The sequence below is a fragment of the Gallus gallus genome, chromosome 11, assembly GCF_016699485.2.
Source record: "Gallus gallus isolate bGalGal1 chromosome 11, bGalGal1.mat.broiler.GRCg7b, whole genome shotgun sequence".
In the NCBI taxonomy this organism is placed as follows: Eukaryota; Metazoa; Chordata; class Aves; order Galliformes; family Phasianidae; genus Gallus; species Gallus gallus.
Window position 1 is genome coordinate 6068513 of NC_052542.1, and position 12620 is coordinate 6081132.

Below are 12620 nucleotides of genomic sequence, written 5' to 3' on the forward strand. Positions count from 1 at the left end.
TCACTAGCCTCATAGGTCACATAAAAGAGACAAAACTAATGTACAAAAACCCGGACAAAGCAGAAGTCTGTCTCCTCTTGAAAATTTCCAATCAAAAGCAAACAGAAGTGTTTCATATCCCAGAAAGTACGTCAAAGGGACTGCAGGTGGGCAAACGTGGAGAAGCCTAAAGAGCAAGGAGGAGACACAAGTGACACCAACTGAAGAGAGAAGAAAGAAAAAGATATTAAATCCTCACTACACTTTTGTGGGCCTGCCTTCCTTTTCACAAAAAAGTCCTTTCTTCACAGTGAGATGTTTAAAGAACTCTTTCAAAAATTCCAGATGGTCCTAAGGTGAGTGCTCCCTTTAAAACTCTCAAAGGCTGGCTATTTTTCATTTTTCCTAAGCTACTTTCATTTTTATCATTCTATCTTCTGGCTAGAAACATGTACTCCATAGTATTTGTCAGTTCATAAAACAATCTTGAGACAATCTTGTCCTTGGCCAAGGATAGTTACTGAAGGCTGCTGAATGTCCATGAGTAGAGTGGCATGGGATCTAAAGAGACACCCCACATACCTTGAGTTAACAACAAAAATGTAACACATATACCACTTCAGGAAGTACTGTTGTCACACGTTACTTGATGTCTAGTGATAACAAAGAACGTGAAAGAGAAGTTCTTTATAAATGTTATCATAACTTCACATCTTTCCCTTTTCTGTCTGATGGAGACACTATAAAGAAAGACAGGAAAGGAAATATTAGGGGCAGACTCCTAACTGGATGCTCCCTGCTGGATCCTGTCACGTTGTATTTCTCTTTGTTCACTAAGGAGACAGGAACTGGCGCATCATTTTGGCCATGAAACTCATGCAAGACAATCCAAAGAGAAAACAAAAACAAATAAACAAAAAAGAGAATAAAGAATTGCTGACCTTCTTTTCCCTTCAAATATTCCACATGCCACACAAAGAATCTGTTACCTTCATAGTTGTTTTCAAAGGCTGACTTTTCCATCTTCTTAATCTGACTTAGTTTCACTCATTCAGCCTTCATGGTAGCTTTTACCACTGCAAAGTTTGTCAGATCTTACAACTAGCAGACTCTTTTTTAAAGAAAAGAGTCCTTCTAGTATATGATTTACTCACTGAGAAGAAAGTACTCATAGCAAAAGTGTTGTGGAGTCAAAGAGAAAAGAAAAAATGAATTTTAGCTCCTTTAGCTCCTCTTTGTACTGTCTTCACAGCCGAGATTCTTCCATCCATTTAGAGACATAGAAGGCTTCCTGATGCTCCAGAATGAAATCCATCATGCTCCAAAGGAATTCCACACATGGTCTCATAGCTCCTTAACTGGGAACTGAAGAAACATTACTGTGGTAAAAGAATCTTCTCCTGGTCTCATGTGATGTGACTATGCATCCCATGGGAGCTGCACTGCAAACTACTGTCCCCATAGCATAAATGATACTAAATTCACGTTTAAGAATGAAATGAAGGCTCAAATACCAATGTTCAAAAGTGCCCCGAATAACAATGCATTTCACTTTTTCCCATTGCTTTTCTTACGAGATCTCAGCTATAGACAAATATTTAACAGTACTTTTGGTTTCTTTGCATTTCCTTGCATTAAAGATATTTTTGCACCTAACAAGAACCATTGATCTATTTTAGCAATTAAACAAGAAACAGTGACATATTCATAGGAAAGAAAAAGCATGAGAATCATTCTTGAATTACTAGATATCCCTGGGAAACTTTCAAATCCTAAGTGAAAGGAAAGAGAAAAGAAGAGTGATGCCCGGATTGAAAAATGGACTTCCCTTTAAAATTATCTGGAGGATAAAAGCTAATAAATTGGCTGACAAGTAAATGTAGGTAAAAATTCAAGTTTCATACCATTCTGAAGAGTGCTATTACAATTTAAGTATAAATTTGGAAAATGATTTTTTTAAAGACATACTGCAAAGATCAGATACAGACGAATATAGTCAGAATTTTAGATAAATTACATATATCTAACCTACAGATAAAGATGATCACGTCTTTATCTCTCAGATATAACAAATAATCTTCATGTACTTTTTTTTTTTTTTCCCCTCTGAGTCACTAGATGGGCCATCATGAAAACGGTATCTTCCATCCCTTTCTACCCAAGCAAACAACCTCCTTTCAAGATGAATTCTCCAGAAAGCAGATAACTGAATTACCTGAGTGCTGATCCACTTCAAAGGGTCTCTTTATAGGAGGCATAATCAGATTCTGATGCTTTGATCAAGTGAATCTATGAACCTGCTTACCCGATCACAAACTCCTCTATTTGCCATGAAGAGATAAGTCATCAATTACAGAACTCACACCTGCTCTGAGTAACATTATTGATGGCTTGAGAGAAGGAATGCATAATTTAAATGCCTTGGGAAAGCTGGCAGCGGCTTGAGGATAAAGGAATTCAAATGAGACAGAGGGTGGCCAGCCTAGAGGTAAGTTGCAAATGATTAAATGGGAACATCTGTTATGCTCCATTTTAAGAGAAGGCTCAACAGCCAAAGAATGGGACTCTTGTTCAAATCTGGTAACTTTGTTATTCAAATCTTGTTCAAAAGTGTTTAGTAATAAGGTCTGTTAGCACAAATCTTGCTACCCTTCCACCTTCCCAGGGCAAGCCTGGTTGGTTTCACTGCAGAACCCAAGTGCTTCTGCTGTAACCAGACAACAGAATTTGGCAGAGTTTGTTCTCATACCTTTCATGCCATGCACAGATTTGTGCTTCCAAAGCTTGTGTCACCTTTTCTCAAATGTCCAGGATCTTCTAGGCTTTTCTTAAAGATCTCCCTGAAGTCAACGTGTCACTCCTTCACAACTCCAGAACTTCCACAGTTAGTATTTTAACTTTTCAGTCAGTCACAATGGAATGGATTTAAGTGAATATACTAGAAACTCTGCTTTTAGTCTATTCCTTTGCTCTTTATTTATTATTTTTTTTTTCCTGAAACTGACACAGGTCTTTTCTTGTTTAAACTTATGTAGGACTCAGGGAAAACCTTCTGTTTTATGGAGGAAATAAGAGTTGACCTGAATAGGTACTGAATAGGTATTTGGCAGTAACAAAGGATAAGGGTAACAGGCTGAATGTTCTTGTTTGCTCTCTTTAATATACATACAAGGAAAAAGTGACATGGAAAGGGAATGAGATATATAAAATCAATCAAAATAAAGTTTTAACTAAAGAATTGTTAAACTTATGGAACTCACTTCAGATTAACATAGTTAATCTGAGACATACATGAGATTGAAAAAGGAATCAGATGTTTACAAAAACACCCATTATAGCTAGCTATTTTTCAAGGACATCCAAGTTCTTATTAGCCTGTTTATGAGGCAGCTCTGGTTAAATAAAGGGTTACAGAGACATTTCTCTCTAGGAACACGTTATTCCATAAGGACTCAGCCCTGTTCCTTTTACATCAGTGAGCTTTCCTGTTGAGTTCAAAGAAAAGGACTGTGTCACAAGACTGTTTCTTGCAAAATCCTGTGCTGCCTCTGACACTAAATTTGATTGATAGTGTGCCCAATTTTTTATGCCAATTTTTGTATTTTTGTGCTATGAGCCATACTGCTGTTGAAATCAGCGTCAGTTTGTCTATATAAAACCAACTGTTTGTAACATGTGAATGATAAATGCATCTCTTCTTCTCTGCCACCAGGCTTCATACAAATACCATGAAGTATCGGATGTATTTTTTCTATAACCTGCCTTAACCTTCCAGAATCAGGCAACATTTATGTTATCATATATTGCAAATGAGAAATTAAGACTAGCCTGAATATTTAAAATTCTAGTACCAGACTGTAGACATAGCAAAATTAAACAGTAATAATTATATCCATGTGCTAAAGACTCTTGCTATTGCACCATGTGAGCATCTCAGAGGAACTTTATAATTCAGGCTTATAGGAAATCTGTGTCATTAACAAAATCTGAGAAATTCTATTGTTGAGTGGTTACAACTCTTGATTAATTCATGCCCAGATCCACAGATACACTCCTTCCATTGGTGACAAGTATGATTCACAAGATAAAGCTTATGTATATTTTAAGCTCAAAAAAATTTATTACCTTACAAGTGATTCTTCTTGAAATTTTAAAATGAGCTTTAGGTTAAAGTAGGAAAGACTTTGAGGAAAAAAAATAAATTGCCATCTTTGCATCCTTACCTATAATAATTCAAAAATCCAAATATTAGTTTACTCAAAACTTTAAATGAGAGACTTCCATTAAACTGAATTAGATCAAACTCTAAAATAAAATGTCATGATTTTGTCTTTGTTTAATGCTTCAGTGGTCAGTCACAAGCCAACTTTATCCATTGCAAGCAGAAAAAGAGCTGGCCAGACAGATGTGAAGGCAGCACAATCTCCTCCCATTTTGGCCTTGAATCATAAGCATTCACAGAAGACAGAAAAATAAGTTTTGTCTGAAGCCTGGCCCAAGTTTTGCTGAATCACTTAGGTAAGAACCTCAGCCAAATCCAAGAGCCTCCTGATGTGAAAGGCTGCAAATCCTTTGTGGAAGGTAGCACTCACAAATCTTGCTTACAGCAACTGTAACTCAATGGCAATAACTGTCCGCAGTTTTCTAGGCAATCCGGCAATCTATGGGCACCTCTTATTCTCCTCACGTTTCAGATCTATGTGTAGTTGTTTATTTTACTATCTTTTATTTCCAAGATGAAGGAAATCTATAGTCTATGATCAGAATTAACAACAATAAAAGAAAGGGGGGAAAAAAGCACAAGTCATTTGAATTCAGTTTTTATGCAGCATGACAAAATAGGCTGAAGTTAAAAGAGATATCAGTGCACTGGATGAATTGTAAGATTTGTTTTTATCTTTCCTATTGAACAGATTCCTGCAGGTTACTTTTTTGAGCATCTTACAGCATCTTCGGATCAGCCAACAAAGAAATTTCTTTTGGACACAGCATGTGGTCAAATGAAGATTCTGTTCAAAGTGACATGAAATCAGAAATATTGGCTATATAACAGGTATTGTCTTTTTCTATATCTCTGTTCTTCATTGTCAGTAGTCACCATAACTGAAGAGACACACTCACAAAGAAGTAAGAAATGTTCAAAGTGGGCAACAGATGCTTTATTAGAAGGCAAACCTTTCTCTTTTCTCTATTCATTTTATCCTAACACCAGCAGGTTTCCAAGGGGGAGAAAAAGCAGCTTTGAAGCTTTTTTCTCTCCCCTCCAACTGCTGTATTTTTTTTAAAAGAGGTCCTAATTTCAAATGCTTTAGTGAAGTCTGACTTAGTGCTCTTATGCTACAAAATATTTAATCCTTTAATGGTGAGATCACTACCAGTTCCCCTTTACATTTGCATTTTTTTCTCCCAATTATTAATTGGGCAGACAGTCTCAGCTATCAATATGTGCAGAATCCTCCTCCAGGATGCAGACAGTACTCCTCTTGGGTGGCAGAGGCTGGGGGGGACCTTTGACCTGAGAAGCCTGGGAACTGCCCATAAGTCTGTTCCAGCACCATGTGATAACAGTTTTTACCTTCACATGCATATCAAACTTGAGATATGAACACCTTAAAAACTTATTACACTGGTGCATACTCAGGCTAAGTTCTTAACTGAAGTCAGTTGGTATTCTGCTTAATCACTAACTTCTGAATGGGACCCAAAGAATAACAACAGCTAGATATTAAGCCAGGGTGACTCAGATTTATCCCACTGAAAGCCATCTGCTGCCCACTCCAAATGTCCATGTCACATGGTCAAAACAACTGCAGCCCTGGAGCTCTGTTTTACATACAGACCACACTACACTGTTGAAACTGACTTGTTCTGGTGTAATTTGGAAGAACAGCAAGATCAGCCCGTTCTCACATCCCGTGCCAATGAACAGGGATGAACAGGAATAATTGGACCTTGATTCCTATTTACGAAACTATCCAGGAGCCACAGGGATTAGCTATACATCAACATTGCATATAGTCTCCCCGTGGAAGCACACAAACTGCCATTTGATATGAGTTCTGTTTCCAGGATAAGCAACCATCACTACTGCTATCTCAGATAGTAGCACAAAAACTTCAATAACCATTGACATAAGCGAGAGTTTAGGGGGAAAGCAGTAAAGCAGTCACCGTGCAACACATTCCGAAACACATTCTTCCCAATAGCTCAGTAATTCCACATGCAGATGAGCAAATAAATATCATAAATACCAATATATTTTGGAAAGTAAATCTTGAGCAAGAGCAAAGAATGAAATGGTCAAGCTGCAAGATAAGCACATACTAAGTTGAAAACCTAACTTAGCTAGAATTTGGAAGAAAAAAACATAGATCAGAGCCAATAAATTCAGACCTGGACCTTGTAAACAGGGATTTTTTTTTTTTATTGACTTGAGGAAGACCAGCATTTTGCCCAGTGGCTGTGTTCACAAAAAAGATACAAAGTTTCTGGTATGCAGAAGTGATCAGGACCTTATGTTTAATTCCAAATGTTCTCCTCCTTTAAGTGCTATGGTTCATTACTGAGTGAGTTTCCAAGAGGCATGCCCAGGACAATTGGACTGTGCGCAATTCATCTTTCCTTAGAAGGCTTCCATTTAAAGAACGGCACACTCAGCTTCTACTCTCATGTCTAAATGCACAAGCAAAACCCACTTGAATACAGAAAAAAAGAAGGAAGGGACCCAGACTACTATAGATACTAGGAGTGATGAAGTCCAGTCCCCAGGCAACTCCTTCATATAAGAAAGTAGATGTCCTCTTAGGATTGCCCAGGATACTACCCAACCTCTTACAATTTTATCTGAAGATTTAGGGCTTGGAGGCACCCAAGCAGTAAAGCATGAGACCTGAAACACTACAACTTCCAGGGAAATAACATTTGAAGGAAGACAGATATTTTCATCTGCTATCCACTGCTGAGAGCAAGCTTTTAGCTCAGTGCTGGGGTCCAAGATCCTGAGAAAGATAGGCCCTTACACTTAGATGATCATCACCTATATCAAACAACTCAAACAAAAAAAGAACATCTCTCATGTAAATCTGTTCACAGAATGAATAGAAAGACCTGAGAAGGTTAAAGGCTACAGCTTTTAAAGCTTTTATTCATACTAAGGAAAAAAAAGAGAGACTATTCAAAAGCTTTATTCTTAGGCCATTTTCAACAATTCCCTTTTAAAAATCCTACTTTCATGAGAACACTCTTATCTTATCCAGAAAGTTCACAAATAGTTTCTTTCGCTTTCCCTCTATGTATGTGTGTCTGAGAACGACAGTAAGACAGTGTCAATCTTTTGCTCGTTCACTCTGTATTTCCTTACAGTAAATACCATCTGAAGAGCCTGGTGGAGTCAGTATAAATTGTGTTGGGTTTCAGATTTAAACCGTTCCCTGCAATCCCGTCTCAATTAGTTTGTTCTCTCGAGTATTTACATAATTGCTATCATAAGTACTCTGGCAATGCTGACAATTGTATATCTATAGGCACATAATGCATACACATATATGTACTTACATATACCTAATCAAATAGCCCAGACATCTTCTCTACACCTGAAGATATATACACACACACACACACACCCCTATACGAGGCTGTATTTCAGCTGTAACCTGAGCTTTTTTCAGTGAGTTGCTGTTCTTAGAATATATATTTTAACAGTGATTTTTTTTTTTTTTTTAAAGTAACCCAGATATTGAGTGGAATGAAGAACAAACCTTCTGAGAACACCCATGGAGAAGTTGCTCATCTTTGTGGATTCCTCTTTTTCTGACATTATTGGCATTTTAGAATCCTTGCTACTACCAGGGTCTTTTGATCCCTTCACTGTGGTGCCACAAGATTTGCCCTCTGTATGTTGTGAGAACTTAAAAAGGATTGTTTAAGGAGGGCAGCTTCTGTGTAATTGTACATCAGCCATATTTAGAATGATTATGGCTTTTGTGACATTGGAATAATGTATTATTAGCAGTATTTTAAGGTTTCTAGGCTGGGAAAATTGCAGTTCCTCCCTGAATGGCAACAACAGCTGAAGCTGTAGTGAAGATGAGGAAAAAGGTGGATTTCACTACCACATAACTATTTATTACGGGATTCATGCACTGGTTAAACGCTCACTCCCTCTGTGCTACATCTTTTGTCACTGTACCAATACAGACTCCAAGCCTGTCCTCTTCTCAGGACTCAGCAACAGGAACATTTTACAAGGGGCAACACAAATGCCAGCCAGGAAATAATAATAATCCCATCAATACAATAAATCCAATTAATTTACTAAGTACTATGTATTGATTATCATCAGACGTAAAATCCACAATTCTTTTTGACACTTGCTACATGTGTTACCCTGGTAACATACAACTATATGTGTTCTAAATGTTATCTGGGCAATTTCCATGCACAGCAATAAACAAGGTAATTCAAATTCTGCACAACTGTAAAATACTACATACACAGACAATTTTACTTCATGTTCTCAATAGTTGTTTGTTAAAAGAAGTTTTAAATTTCTTTGTATTACTATAAATATTATTCTTCTCTTTCCAGACTTAGGTATTCTTTGGTAGTTATTTGCCCTAATAGTAGAATAGGAAGGAATCAGAAGTCAAAAAACATCAGTATCAAGTTTGTCCCTATTCTCTTGAGTGTCATTTAAAGAGGAACATTTGATCAGTACCAAACTTCTAAAGGGAATACCATTTCAATGTTAAGACTAATGAGACTAGTTTAATCTCATCCCTATAAACAAATCAGCTTAGGCCTAATGAAATCTTATTTTTGTAAATTAAGGCACAAAGGAAACAGTTCACTGTAAACAGACTTGTAGTATATATTGTTTAGAGACTATTGACTTTCAAATTAGCCTGCTTTTCAAACATTTCACGTCAAAAATATAGTCAAAATGCAAATGTAGCATAAACGGCTCTATAATAAATGCTCATTCAACATTTATTCTTTCTCAAATCATCTTTTAAAGCTCTTTCATGCTAATGTCTAGAAGATGTGACATTAGAAAAATTGCTTTGACATGCTAAGGGGCTCCAAGATTAACAAAAAGAGAAAGAACAAGATAAAGCTTTCAAAAGACCTATTTCAGAGGAATTATTACTTCCTTTGAAAGTCTTCCAAGGTTGCAGTGCATTTAAGCTTGTTGGCATACATGTAAATGAAGGACTACAGAAGTATTCCACTAAATACAACTTGAATTAAACCTTCAGGCTAATGTTAGAGAATGAGGATAAAGGCCAGACCCTAGGCTGGCAACAACTCATTTAAAATGAATTCTTTGAGATATCCATGAGAGAGAATTTTGATATTATATATATATGTATACACTCATATGCATACACAGAACACAAGAAATTATCAATGTAAACCCCATATAAAATGGCTTGGACTGATGGACCTTACTGATTGAGCAGTAAGCATTCTAGATTAGTACATCAGTGAATTCTGAGCAACACTATAAACCAGAAACAATCTCAGCCAACAATTTCTCACTCTCATTGCATAAAGATGTACCACTTTGCCACAATAAAGTCTCGATTTCATAACAAACAAAAAACAGGAATGTAATCATCATGAAAAAAATTGGCTTATAAAACTTAAACTGGTTTAGACCTTCAGTCCTTTGACACCCAAGGAAACATGATTAAAGCCACTCCAGTTATACCCTTCTCTTCAAGCTTCACTGGGAGAGCACCACAGAGAAGAGAATCCATTCAACTGCAGGGGTTTATATTTAACGAACTTAAAATACAATTAACCATCTACTCAAATCTGCCATATCTTTCCGAGCAGAACTATTCAAGAATTTCACATTCACCAAAACAAAACAAAACAAACAAAAAAAAAACAGATTTCATGACACAAGGCCACACTGCAGGGGAAAAAAAGCCACAACTCCCCCCCCCCTCAAGAAACAACAGGTGTCTGATTTTGGTTACACAATGATCAGGAATATCTATGACAGAAATTCTGATTCTCTCCCTTAGATGACATGTAACTCAGTAGATTCCAAAGACTAGAGAAAACTTATTTTTAAATCTTGTAGAGACTAATTCTTTCTCCAGCATCAAGAACCCAGAATATTTTAAGCTCTAGTCTTCCCTCACAAGCTGTATCTTGATCTGCCGTACTGTTATTGCATGGCTGTAGTGCATCAGCATGCAAGTCTTCAGCTCTTGTTGAAGAGATCCGTTTGCACAAGTAGGAGCATCAAAGCTTCCATTCTCCTTTCATACTCTGTATTCTCTCATGTGCCCGTATTAAAATCTCTCCACTCCATTAAGGATAACTGTTTTCCAGACCATAAAGACACATGGGCTGAAAACAATCCAAGAAAGTCCAGGCAAATGAGAACAAGAAAGGTGCTTTACAGCGTTCTTGTCCAAAGACCACCTCCTTGTGAAAGGCACACCTACATGCTGGGCTGCCGTTACAGTGAAAATCCTGCCTGACATCTGGCCCTGTACAGATGGGCCAATTCCTACCCAGTATACTTAATACCTCCATTAGATGATATACCAAGTGGCACATTTTCAGCCATATTTCCTCATAAACTGCAGTTTGTGCTATCATGATTTTTACAGCAGATCAAGTAGTACTGCCTCAAAGGAACCACATCACAGAAACAGCAGCTGTAAGAGATCATGCTGCAAGACATCTTTTCATAAGAATCATAACTTTCTATAAGCAGACAGCTTTGGAAAATTAGTTTATTAGCATTCTAAGTTTACATGCACGTTGGTAAGAATTTTAGATCAAAAATACATGGCAGAATATTTAGTGATGCATCTCCAGGAAAATACGATTCAAAAGAAAGAGAAACAACTAGTGGGTTATACCATCTAAACACATTTTCTTTTTCTGAAGCATCTCAGAAGTATATGCAACTTCCATATGCCAATCACCTTAGAAATCTCTCCAATTAGCAGCTGCACTTCCTAAAACTATGCAGTCCTAACCTCATTATATGCTTGCCAGTGTGAAATCCAAGTTTGGACAATTTTTTGAGGGAACTGTCTCAGTATTAACAAACGTGCATATATTAGGAAGTTCTATTGCTACCGTAAGTGCTAGATCTGCAAAACTACACTAATGTAAAATCCAAGCAGTAAAATTTAAAAGTAGGAAGCATCTAGAATAAGGAAGCATCTAGAAGTAGGATGCTAAGAGATCATATTGCTGGTATCTAATTGCTGTCTGGCTGAAATAATAACAACAACGACAAGCATATGCTTGCTATTATAAAATGTTATTGTAACTTAAAAAGTGAGTAATTCTTCACTACAAAGTGGTGTGATCATATTGACTTGCAAACACCTTAAACAGGCATAGCCATACATGAGCAACATAAAGAGCACAGAAAAACCAGCCTTGCTTTAGCCTTACACTTTTTAATTCCCCCCAGAAATATCACTTGATATAATTAGGGAATTTTAGATGCAACTCTATAGCTTTCTTTTTCTTAGCTCACTTTCTCTCAAGGGAAAGGAGGAAAGGTTCCTGAGATGAATGCAAGGCTGACAGCATTTGCTTAGGTTGCTCTCATATTCCACCTGAACACTGAACCATAAAAAAAATGAAGCTCTTTGATGCAGAGTTCCATTCATCTGCCTGTGAAACACAATGTCTGGAGCAAAACACCTTCTAAGCATCTAGTTTCTTACACTGGTAGTCCACCTGAGACTCTGCTAAGCAGAGAATTAAAAGAGCCAATCTCCATAAAAATCTGCTTTGGATGGTAGTTTTGATGGGACTGATAAATTTTATAACTGCAATTTTTAAGTGGCTTTCTTTTTCCTGAGATTTCATGCATAGCAATGAAATTACAAGAAAGAACTTTAGAATATGCCATGTTTTGACATTCACTTACCACACAAATGCAAAAACAACACCTTCCAACGTAAATAATCCTATAAAATTATGATACAAATACAAGCAGCTAACTGATGCACAATATGCTGAGTGGATGGGGGAGGGGTCCACTCACTTTTGACTGCAAAAGGCAGTCAAATATAGAACAAGCTGGGCAATTAAAATGTATACTAATCCAATAAAGTTATTGCTGTAAGTCCTCGTAGAGTATAAATGGTGCCCCCAAAAAGGTAGTCTACCTGCTTTTCTTTGTTGCGATCTCTCTTCTCACACTTCATCTTTACTGGACTGTTACTATCCCTGGGAAAACAAAGGCTCCATACTACAAATATGCTCAGTCTCAGGGTTAGGACAGTCTCCTTGCATTTCTTGCAGTATTATCACAAAATCCTTGAGCACTGGACAGAAGTGCAACTTCACAGGAGGGAGAGTCATGCAACGATTCAAAGACTCAATTTGGGCTATGCAAACAAACTTCTGTAACACCCTCAGTTTACTACACTTAGAATAACTGAGCTACAGATCAGTGCAAAGCAGTAAATTCTTTAATGTGTTTGTCCCCAGATTCCTTGGCAACCATGAGACCATAAGAATTTTGTCAACGTTATGGGACAGAAAGGAAAAATCCAGTTCAATTTCTCTACCAAATCTCATTTTCTAGGAAAACAGGCTGTTTTAAAAAGCAAATCAAACAAGAAAACCCATCCCAACTCCACTAACTT

At 37.1% G+C, this 12620-nt stretch overlaps 1 long non-coding RNA gene across 1 annotated transcript; it reads left to right on the forward strand.

Moving 5' to 3' along the window:
• The first annotated feature begins 201 nt into the window (after window positions 1-201).
• Window positions 202-8811, forward strand: LOC100859176. Its single transcript, XR_005863014.2, has 5 exons — window positions 202-335; window positions 1232-2467; window positions 4328-4497; window positions 4893-5032; window positions 7704-8811. It is a non-coding gene; the product is annotated as an uncharacterized LOC100859176 (long non-coding RNA).
• The last annotated feature ends 3809 nt before the right edge of the window (window positions 8812-12620 follow it).